We start from the raw sequence: 12,859 nt of genomic DNA, 5'->3' as shown, positions 1-12,859 counted from the left end.
AGACGATCTGACAACATCCCATACGTGGTCATGTTCGGATGACCTTTTACCACGTGTAGTTCAGAGCAAATACATTTTTTACACATTGCTACGTCAATTGATAAAGCCATTTCTTCCCAGTATACATTTGCATTTAGCTTTGTTGTGCAGTTTGAGCGAGATGACTACGTATACGAAATAATTTGGACAGCTTTTTCAAACCATTTCGTCCCCAGTCAAGATTCTGGCAGTGCCAATTTAATTGGCCATTTTATGTAGTGATAATAAGGATCTGTATTTTAATCAGATTGCCTTAATCCTTGTGTGGATCGCATCCATATTGGATGTGAAACATAATTGGGGAGAATGCCAATCACATTTTATAGAAATGAATAAGGCCCAACTCCTAGAGGCAGAGTGGCAAAATGGGAAGTTTTCTTAATTTCAGCTTTAAAATACTACCCTTCTTTCTTCCATCGATGAATGGCAACAAAATTTGATTTGAAGTATTGTTGGGAAAGAGCAAACATATCTTTATATACCATGATCAGAAAGTGGGCTATTCAAATCGCTTTTCGTCCGTGGTCCATCGTCCGTCCGTTCTTCCGTCCGTTTACATTTATTGTTACTGCTATTTCTCAGAGAGGGCTGAAGGGATCTTTCTCAAATTTTATACGTAGGTTCCCCTAAGGGCTTAGTTGTGCATATTGCATTTGGGACCAATCGGTCAACAAGATGGTCGCCAGGCAGCCATCTTTGAATTTGATAGTTAGAGTTTGTAACCGTTATTTCTCAGAAAGGGCTGAAGGGATCTTTCGCAAATTTCATATGTAGGTTCCCCTAGGGCCATAGTTGTGTATATTGCATTTTGGGATCAATTGGTCAACAAGATGGCCGCCAGGCAGCCATCTTTGATTTTGATATCAGAGTTTGTTTCAGCTATTTATCAGGAAATACTGAAGGGATCTGTCTCAAATTTCATATGTAAGTTCCCCGTAGGGCCCTAGTTGTGCATATTGCATTTTGGGACCAATCGGTGAGCAAGAGGCCGCCAGGCAGCCATCTTGGATTTTGACAGTTTAGTTGATTTCCGCTATTTCTCGGAAAATACTGCGGGGATCCTTCTCCAATTTCAGATGTAGGTTCCTCTATCTATCTGGTTCACACACACAGGTACCCACCATCAAAATATCAATTACATTTCATTGGTGGGCGCCAAGATACCCCATGGGACATCTTGTATATAAAAGTGAGGGGATGCCCGCCTTAAAAATAAAGTCGATCAACCCATAGCTAAGGGGCATGACATGGAGTGGGCCCGAACCTGAAGGCATTTTACAAATTTTAGTGAGAGTTGAAATATCTGAATACAGTTGTTTGACTCTTACTTGTTTCACAACGCTACACACTGTTACTGGGAGGCCGTCCTTAGATTGAAATGACCATGGTGGAGGAAGTTAAAATAATCAAACAAACAAACTTTTAAATATATTGGTGTGAAATCATCAAAGAAAACAAAGAGATGAAATCAATATTTGCTATGATTATCTTTCATGTTTATACCTTTCCTGATGTTACCGGGAGTTGGGTGACAATGGATTTCTGTGACCTGGGGGACTATGCGAGATCTCGTTCGTGTGTGATATCCGGCCCCAATTCGAACTAACCATGTACTGTTAATACGGCACCCAAGTTTCTTAATGTTTTTAGGCTTAGAGTCCCTAACCTTAGCTAGGGTTTTTCAGAAATCCTACTCCTGTTTAATACCAGGTTTTGATATACAGAAGGATTTTACAACATAATCATATTTGGACTTATAAACTACACGTTTTGGTCCCCGACCCCAGGAAGGACAAATTAGAACAAAATACCTGCATTTCCTATAGAAGGGCATTTTAAAGAATTTGCTGTTTCCCCTTTTACAATGTAGGCCTATAAACCAGCTGGCATAGAAGACTCACATACTTAAAAATTGATTGTCCTTTACCCAAGGAAGCTTTAGACCATACATTTCAGAACATACAAATATTTTTTGGGACATACATACTTTTACAATCATACTTTTACACACAACATACACTCACATGCCAGCACAACACACACACATCAACATACACACATGACACAATCATTATATATACATACTTTATATATACATGATCATACATACATACATACTTGGGGACATACATGGGGGTCAGAATGGGCATACATACATGCATACATAGTTACATTGCTTTAACATACAGATACATACCCTCAAGGGTACATTGTTAACCCTCACATACATACATACATACATACTTTTGGGGCAATACATACATACAAACATACATACATACAACATACCATACATACACATTTACATACATACATACATACATACATACATACATTCACACATACATACATACATACTTACATACATACATACATACATACATAAAATGCATATTACATATTTGATTTATAATTTGCATACTTGATACCGTGTTTTATTCTCATTTTCTCATCACAGGTGCAGTTTTACAAGACCCAACCTTTTCTTTTGTTTTTTAATACTCTACATCACATAGGACAATACATATGTTTGGAGTTACATAGTTTTCTAAAAATTACCCTGCCTGAAGCATGCCTGTGTATAATAATCTTTACCGACCAAACATCAGACATAATATTATCTAATGATCAGTTTTGAGTTTTTACAATATCCCCCCCCCTGTGTGAGGACAATAATATGGTTTAGGGAGTTGATCAGAGGGCAGTTTTACAGAAGATCCCCTCCTGTGTGGAGGACAATAACTATCCTTGTGGGGATATAATGGTTTAGGGAGTTGATCAGATGGCAGTTTTAAACAAGATCCCCCCACCTGGTGAGGACTGTGTGGGGACATCAATATGGTTTAGGCGGTATTGAACAGAGGGCAGTTTTACAAGTATCCCCCCCTTGTGTGAGGACAATAATATGGTTTTAGGCAGTTGATCAGAGGGCAGGTTTTTACAAGATCCCCCCCTGTTTGAGGACAATAATATCCTGTGTGGGAGTACAATAATATGGTTTCAGGGAAGTTGATCAGCAGGCAAGTTTTACAAGATCCCCCCCCCTGGTGTGAGGACAATAATATGGTTTTCAGGGAGTTGATCAGAGAGGGCAGTTTTAATACAAGAGCCCCCCGTCGCCCCTGTGTGAGGACAATAATATGGTTAAGGGATTGATCACTATGGTTTAGGAGTAGAGGGGTTGAATTGATCCAGATGGCAGTTTTAACAACGATCTCCCTCCTGTGTGAGGACATTAATATGGTTTAAGGGAGTTGATCAGAAGGCAGTTTTACAAGATCACCTCCCTGTGTGAGGACAATAATATGTGTTTAGAGGGGGGTTGAAATCAGTAGTATTCTCACTTATTTTATCAATTATTCCCCCCGTGAGAGGACATTCAAAATGGTTTAGGGAGTTGATCAGCAGGGCAGTTTTACAAGATCCCCACCTCTCTGTGTGAGGACAATAATATCCCTGTGTGGACATCTATGGATTTAGGGAGTTGATCAGATGGCAGTTCTTTTACAAGATCCCACCCCCACCCCACGGTGTGAGGACAATAATCATGCGCATGTGATCTGGACGGACATCAATATGGATTTTAGGGAGTTTGATCAGATGGCAGTTTTACAAGATCCCCCCCTGTGTGAGGGACAATAATATCCTGTAAGGGCCAGTTGAGGGACATTTACAATATGGTTTAGGAGAGAAATTATGATCAGATGGCAGTTTTACCAGATCCCCCCCGTGTGTGAGGACAATAATACCCTGTGTGGACACATAATATGGTTTAGGGAGTTGATCAGCAAGGCAGTTTTACAAGATCCCCTCTGTGTGTGAGGACATCAATATGGGTTTAGGGAGTTTGATCAGAGGGGCAGTTTTACAAGATCCCCCCCTGTGTGAGGACAATAATATGGTTTAGGGGAGTTGATCAGAGGGCAGTTTTACAAGATCCCCTCCTGTGTGAGGACAATAATATGGTTTAGGGAGTTGATCAGAGGGCAGTTTTACAAGATCCCCTCCTGTGTGAGGACAATAATATGGTTTAGGGAGTTGATCAGATGGCAGTTTTACAAGATCCCCTCCTGTGTGTGAGGACAAGATAATATGTGTTGATCAGGACAATTTGTAATACAAGATCCCCCCGTGGCCACCTGTGGAGGACATCAAGATGGTTTTGGGGAGTTGATCAGATCGGCAGACAGTTTTACATCAGATCACCCCTGTTGGGGGACATCAATATGGTTTAGGGAGTTGATTGGCAGTTTTAACAAGATCCCCCCCTGTGTGAGGACAATATCCTGTGTTGAGGAATAATATGGTTTAGGAGTTGATCAGAGGGCAGTTTTTACAAAATATCCCCTCCCCCACTCGGTGTCTTACAAGATCCCCCCTTTTAATAATAATCAAGTAGGGCAGTTGATCAGATGGCAGTTTTTACCCCCCTCCCTGTGTGAGGACAATAATATGGTTTAGGGAGTTGATCAGATGGCAGTTTTACAAGATCAACCTGAAAGGTCCTGTGTGAGGACAATAATTTGGTTTAGGGAGTTTGATCAGATGGCCAAAAGATCCCCCCTTTTTTGCTGTGTGAGGACAATAATATGGTTTCAGGGAGTTTGATCAATGGCAGTTTTACACAAGATCCCCCACTCCTGTGTGAGGTACAATAATATGGTTTAGGGAGTTGATCAGATGGCAGTTTTACAAGATCCCCTCCTGTGTGGGGACATCAATATGGTTTAGGGAGTTGATCAGATGGCAGTTTTACAAGATCCCCCCCCTGTGTGAGGACAATAATATGGTTTAGGGAGTTGATCAGAGGGCAGTTTTACAAGATCCCCTCCTGTGTGAGGACAATAACATATCCTGTGTGGGGTGACATTAATATGGTTTAGGGAGTTGATTTTTACAAGATGCCCCCCTGCCTGTTTGAGTTGACAATCGATATTGTTTTAGTAGTTGATCAGATGGCAGTTTTTACAAGAATCCCCCCCCCGTGTAAGGAGGACATCAATGTTTGGTTTAGGGAGTTTTGATCAGATGGCAGTTTTTACAAGATCCCCCCCCCCCCCCCCCCCCGTGTGTGAGCGACAAATAATATGGTTTAGGGAGTTGATCAGATGGGCAGCGTTTTACAATAGATCCCCCCCTGTGTGTGAGGACAATAATATGTTTAGGACATTTCAGGCAGTTGATTCAGATGGCATGTTTTACAAGAATCCCCCCCCCTCTGTGTGAGGACAATAATATGGTTTTAGGGAGTTTAGATCAGGATGGCAGTTTTTACAAGATCCCCCCCCCCCTGTGTGAGGACAATAATATGGTTTAGGGAGTTGATCAGAGGGCAGTTTTTACAAGATCCCCTCCTGTGTGAGGACATCAATATGGTTTAGGGAGTTGATCAGATGGCAGTTTTACAAGATCCCCTCCTGTGTGAGGACATAATAACATTCATATGGTTTAGGGAGTTGATCAGAGGGCAGTTTTACAAGATCCCCTCCCTGTGTGAGGACATCAAAATAGTGGTTTATGGTTAGGGCAGTTTGATCAGATGGCAGTTTTACAAAGATCCCCCCCTGTGTGAGGACAATAATATGGTTTAGGGAGTTGATCAGATGGCAGTTTTACAAGATCACCCCTGTGTGGGGACATCAATATGGTTTAGGGAGTTGATCAGATGGCAGTTTTACAAGATCCACCTCCTGTTGTGAGGACAACTCCCTGTGTGAGGACAATAATATGGTTTAGGGAGTAGTGATCAGATGGCAGTTTTACAAGATCCCCCCCCCCCCTGTGTGAGGACAATTATATGGTTAATAGGCTGGTGTGGCGGACAGTTTTCCAAGATCCCAGAATGGTTTAGGGACTTAATATGTTGAATCAGATGGCAGTTTTACAATGATCCCCCCCCCCACTGTGTGAGGACATTAATTATGGTTTAGGGAGTTGATCAATAGGGCAGTTTTAACATGATTCCCCCTCCCCCTGTTTGAGGACAATAATATCCTGTGATTGTGGACAATGGTTTAGGCTAGTTGATCAGATGGCAGTTTTACAAGATCCCCCCCTGTGTCGAGGACATTAATATGGTTTAGGGAGTTGATCAGAGGGCAGTTTTACAAGATCCCCTCCTGTGTGAGGACAATAATATGGTTTAGGGAGTTGATCAGAGGGCAGTTTTACAAGATCCCCTCCTGTGTGAGGACAATAATATCCTGTGTGGGGACATCAATATGGTTTAGGGGTGGTTGAATCAGATGCAGTTTGTTTTAATCCCATCCCCCCCTGTGTGAGGACAATAATATGGTTTTAGGGAGTTTCAATCATGGCAGTTGTACAAGTTTGTGTTTTACAAGAATATCCCCCTGTGTGAGGACATCAATATGGTTTAGGGAGTTGATCAGATGGCAGTTTTACAAGATCCCCCCCCCCCTGTGTGAGGACAATAATATGTTTTTTAGGGAGTAGATGATGCAGGGAGGGCAGTTTTACAAGATCCTCCCCAATATCCTGTGTGAGGACAATCAATATGGTTTAGGGAGTTGATCAGAGGGCAGTTTTACAAGATCCCCCACCCTGTGTGGAGGACAATAATTTGGTGTTTAGGGAGTTGAGTCAGAGGCAGTTTTACAAGATCCCCCCCCTGTGTGTGAGGACAATAAATAGCGGTTTAGGGAGTTGATCAGATGGCAGTTTTACAAGATCCCCCCCTCTGTGTGAGGACAATAATATGTTTAGGGAGTTGATCAGAGGGCAGTTTTACAAGATCCCCTCCTGTGTGAGGACAATAATATGGTTTAGGGAGTTGATCAGAGGGCAGTTTTACAAGATCCCCTCCTGTGTGAGGACATTAATATGGTTTAGGGAGTTGATCAGAGGGCAGTTTTACAAGATCCCCTCCTGTGTGAGGACAATAATATGGTTTAGGGAGTTGATCAGATGGCAGTTTTACAAGATCCCCCCCTGTGTGAGGACAATAATATGGTTTAGGGAGTTGATCAGATGGCAGTTTTACAAGATCCCCCCCCCCTGTGTGAGGACAATAATATGGTTTAGGGAGTTGATCAGATGGCAGTTTTACAAGATCCCCCCCCCCTGTGTGAGGACAATAATATCCTGTGGACAATAATATGGTTTAGGGAGTTGATCAGATGGCAGTTTTACAAGATCCCCCCTGTGTGAGGACATCAATATGGTTTAGGGAGTTGATCAGATGGCAGTTTTACAAGATCCCCTCCTGTGTGAGGACAATAATATGGTTTAGGGAGTTGATCAGAGGGCAGTTTTACAAGATCCCCCCCCTGTGTGAGGACATAATAATATGGTTTAGGGAGTTGATCAGATGGCAGTTTTACAAAGATCCCCCCCCCCCTGTGTGAGGACAATAATATGGTTTAGGGAGTTGATCAGAGGGCAGTTTTACAAGATCCCCCCCTGTGTGAGGACAATAATATGGTTTAGGGAGTTGATCAGAGGGCAGTTTTACAAGATCCCCCCCCCCTGTGTGAGGACATCAATATGGTTTAGGGAGTTGATCAGATGGCAGTTTTAACAAGATCCCCCCTGTGTGAGGACATAATATGGTTTAGGAGTTGATCAGATGGCAGTTTTACAAGATCCCCTCCTGTGTGGGGACATCAATATGGTTTAGGGGGTTGAATTGATCAGATGGCAGTTTTACAAGATCCCCCCCCCCCCCTGTGTGAGGACAATAATATGGTTTAGGGAGTTGATCAGAGGGCAGTTTTACAAGATCCCCCCCCTGTGTGAGGGACAATAATATGGTTTAGGGAGTTGATCAGAGGGCAGTTTTACAAGATCCCCCCCCCTGTGTGAGGACAATCAATATGGTTTAGGGAGTTGATCAGATGGCAGTTTTACAAGATCCCCCCTGTGGTGTGAGTTGATCACAGGCAGTTTTACAAGATCCCCCCCTGTGTGGGGACAATCAATATGGTTTAGGGAGTTGATCAGATGGCAGTTTTACAAGATCCCCCCTGTGTGAGGACAATAATATCCTGTGTGGGGACATCAATATGGTTTAGGGTTGATTGATCAGAGGGCAGTTTTACAAGATCCCCTCCTGTGTGAGGACAATAATATCCTGTGTGGGGACATCAATATGGTTTAGGGAGTTGATCAGATGGCAGTTTTACAAGATCCCCCCCTGTGTGAGGACATAATATGGTTTAGGGAGTTGATCAGATGGCAGTTTTACAAGATCCCCCCCCCCCTGTGTGTGAGGACAATAATATGGTTTAGGGAGTTGATCAGAGGGCAGTTTTACAAGATCCCACCCCCTGTGTGAGGACAATAATATGGTTTAGGGAGTTGATCAGAGGGCAGTTTTACAAGATCCCCCCCCCCTGTGTGAGGACAATAATATGGTTTAGGGAGTTGATCAGATGGCAGTTTTACAAGATCCCCTCCTGTGTGAGGACAATAATATGGTTTAGGGAGTTGATCAGAGGGCAGTTTTACAAGATCCCCTCCTGTGTGAGGACAATAATATCCTGTGTGGGGACATCAATATGGTTTAGGGAGTTGAATCAGATGGCAGTTTTACAAGATCCCCCCCCCCCCTGTGTGAGGACAATAATATGGTTTAGGGAGTTGATCAGAGGCAGTTTTACAAGATCCCCCCCCCCCCTGTGTGAGGACAATAATATGGTTTAGGGAGTTGATCAGATGGCAGTTTTACAAGTGTGAGGACAATAATATGGTTTAGGGAGTTGATCAGAGGGCAGTTTTACATAGATCCCCTCCTGTGTGAGGACAATAATATGGTTTAGGGGTTGATCAGAGTGGCAGTTTTACAAGATCCCCCCCTGTGTGAGGACAATAATATGGTTTAGGGAGTTGATCAGAGGGCAGTTTTACAAGATCCCCTCCTGTGTGAGGACAATAATATGGTTTAGGGAGTTGAACAGAGTGCAGTTTTACAAGATCCCCCCTGTGTGAGGACATTAATATGGTTTAGGCAGTTGATTAGAGGGTAGTTATACAAGATCCCCTCCTGTGTGAGGACATCAATATGGTTTAGGGAGTTGATCAGACCTATTCCCAAACCCGACACCTCTTATACATACTGTATATGTGTTCAATTTTGCTTGTGTAAATTTTGCCATTTACTGTTTGTAACTTATTCGCGGTGGTTTAGTTTCGGGAGCTACCTTTTTAGCCTTTGAACATCGCGTTCACGCGGTAATTTGTGATATATCCATTACTTTTTAATAATTTTGCGAGGTTATAAAGGGACAATTCAGTGAGGCTAATTATGTTACACAACCACTAAGCAAATTATAGCGTTAATGTAATGTCCTACATAGAGACAAAAATTCCATCAAATTTTTAAGTATTTTGATTGATATCGCTAAAATTCCAATCCTAGAGCAATACGTTTAAGCGGGTACAATCTGTACTCATACCCGAGTCAATGTCACGTTCATATACGTTAAACAAATGCAATACATTTACATAAACACTTACGAGTTGATGAACTATTTTTTTAGACAAGAACATGCACCTAATAATATAAACACACTACTGTAACAGCGATTTGATTCGTTCTTGACAAATGTTGCTTTACTCTACTGGCAAGGACCAGGGTTCGGCATACCAGACGTCCGATGTGTAATGGCGGACAGCGAGCGAGTTTGAATATTTCACACACGTTTCATCACCATGGGCTTTTCTGATATATCACAGTAAAACCAACAAATCTAAATCCATTAGAACGAACTGGTTTGTTCCCGATATATGAGCTAGTTTGAATATTTAACACATATTTCACCACCATGGGCTTTTCTGATATATCACAGTAAAATTTCAGTGTACTCTTAGACTGAATTGTCCCTTTAAATTTTGCTGGTTAGAGGTTAACCTGCGAATTTTTCGAAATTAAAACTCACGCGAATATTAGTAACTATACAGTAAATAGATATATCTACAGAAATATTGATTGTACAGAATTATATGTATATATACTGTTCATCTTTTATCAGCTTGGAGAATAAAATATCTGTATCCTCAAAATGTTTTACTTATGTTTTACTTGTGAATATATTTCATGATTGTTTGTTATGTAATGTAAGTATAATGTTTAGTAATAATAATATAAGACTCTTTCATACGTGGATATGATGGATAGGGTTATTCTACCCGAGGATCACACCCGGGGCTCGAAAACAAAACCCAACTGCAAGTCAATTCTCCATACAAGAAAATAGCGTCATATTTTCAACGCAAATCCCGTTGTTTGTATCTTTTAAAGAAAACCCAGCCTAGTTTCTGAAAACAAAATGTTAAAATTGTACCGAGAAAATAGTAACTTTGTTGACGCTGTTACGTCACGAGGCTTTATTGCATGGGTAGCCATGCAATACAGCTTCAGGTGACATGAGTGTATTGCCCTTGACCAGCCAGTATTACACGTGTAGGTATGCGAGTGGCTTCAGGTGACATGAGTGTATTGCCCTAGCCCAGCCAGTATTACACGTGTAGGTATGAGAGGAATAGTGGTACATGATACCTTAGTTTATGCTTTTAAAGCTATATATATATAAGGTGGAAATTATAGAAAATAAAAAAACTCGATTGTATTATCAAAGATTTCTTTTTAAAATAGGCACGAAGGACCTAAACAGCTATATAACAATCATTTGAGGTTTGGCAAAACACTTTTATCTTAAGTTTGTACATGCATATTTCTGTTCAAAATGATGACATCTTGAGTCCTTTTATACTCAGTATTGCTTATATAAAAAGAATGGTATGTTGATCACAGGCAAAGGAGATAAGTTGAGAAGATAAGAAATTATTGTTTAGTTTAGAAGTAGTAGAAATACATAGAAGCTGATAGTTTCTGACATACAGTATTTCACAAATGTGAACTTGAAAGTCGGTCGTGGACATTTAGATGAACTAACTTTGAAGTGCTTTATACTAGATGCTACAGGCCTAATATTTGGATCGGTCTTTAACTTATTGCGAGGTTGTTTGAAGATGTTCACCTCTTTATGACCTTGAACCAAGAGTAGCCCTTCATCCCAGCATGTTACATGCCCAATAGCGGGTATCTAGGCCTCTTAGTTATCGAAGTCAAGTTAAGAAGTCATTTAAACAAACTTCATATAAAGGATGTAACTGTTTATAGGCATCTTCGGTAACCAGGGGTTACTATCACTGTCTTCATATATGGTGACACCCTGTTTTGGGGTATCTTCCTGCTCTGCAAAAAAGGCATTAGATTAGTACCTAATGCCCCTATTGCATGATAAAAGCGGCTAAATTTAGGATATAATCTTCTTCCTAATGCCTCCCTTGGCACCGCCTCACTTTTGGCCTTCTGTTGAGCGCTCGCCCCTGTGAGTAAGGCTCTGAGTTCTGTCCCCTGGTCGAGACACACCAAAGTCTATAAAAGTGGTAGTTTCTACTCCTGCTTAACGTTGTTAGTAAATGTGACTAGGTGGGGTGTGTTGCTTGAATTGGTGTCTTCGGCGGCATGCTTCAGTGATATAGCACTATAAAAAGGGCAGGATTTCCACTATACAAGAAGACACAACACGAACATACCGCAGTTTCCCAAAACACGCAACATCATAGGAACAACTCTCTTTAGATCATAAAATGTCAATGGATTTTGTAGTGGTTTTAACACAAAGACAATGTATTTGAGTTCCTGAATGTATTTCGAATGACGAATAAATAGGTCATGGTGTTTTGCACAAAGGAACTCTGAATGCCTTAGATCTAGTTGTCTGTTCAGGTAGGTCGTTAGAAAAAAGCGGCTAGATCTATATTATTTTTCTCTTCTTCCTAAATGACTTTCATCTTCATGGCATCTCCCTTGACCAGCCTCAATCTTGCCGTATTTGAGCGTTCATCTTGTCTTTCTCCTTGTTGATATTGAAATCTGGATAATATGAAGAACTTTCCCATTCCCCAAAAACTTCATTATAATCGGGTTACATTGTATTTCATTAAGGGAATAATGCGACTGGTATTTCCCGTTGTAAATGTTTGGGGTTGGGTGTGCTGATCTGTATCTTTAGCAGTATGGTTCCATGAGATAACACTATCAGGACAAACAGACAGGTGAACACACCGTAGTCCCTCAAAATACCATTTTAGTGGACGATAGACATCAAACAAAACCTGTAATGTAAATTAATGACATCTGCACTATTGTGGTGATAAGTCAAACAGTGTTGCTGTTGCACTATCGAGATTTTTAATAAATGCTCAAACTGTTTATCAGTTGTTATCGCTATTTCATAGAAAGTACTGAAGTGATCGTTCTTAAATATCATATGTAGGTTCCTCTAGAGCCCTAATTGTGCATATTGCATATTGAGACCGAACGCTCAACAAGATGGCCGTCAGGCAGCCATCTTGGATTTTGATAGTTAAAGTTTGTTATCGCTATTTCTCAGAAAGTACTGAAGAGATAATTTTCAAATTTCATATGTACTTATGTTTGAAAAAGTTTGAAAAGCAGAGAAAAGATCCCTCTTTCCATTGTCAGACATAGATTTTTGTTATCGCTATTTCTCAGAAAGTACTGAAGAGATAATTTTTGAATTTCATATGTAGGTTCCACTTGGGCCTTAATTGTGCATATTGCGATTTGGGACCGATTGGTTAACAAGATGACCGCCAAGAAGCCATCATGGATTTTGATTGTTAAAGTTTGTTCTCGGTATTTCTCATAAATACTGATCGGATCGTTCTCAAATTTCATATGTAGGTGCAGGGCCAAAGTTGTGCACATTGCGTTTTGGGACCGATCGGTCAACAAGATGGCCGAAAGGCCGCCATCTTGGATTTTGAT

This window comes from Argopecten irradians, chromosome 16 (genome assembly GCF_041381155.1).
Source record: "Argopecten irradians isolate NY chromosome 16, Ai_NY, whole genome shotgun sequence".
Taxonomy (NCBI): Eukaryota; Metazoa; Mollusca; class Bivalvia; order Pectinida; family Pectinidae; genus Argopecten; species Argopecten irradians.
Note: the sequence above shows the minus strand (reverse complement) of the source record.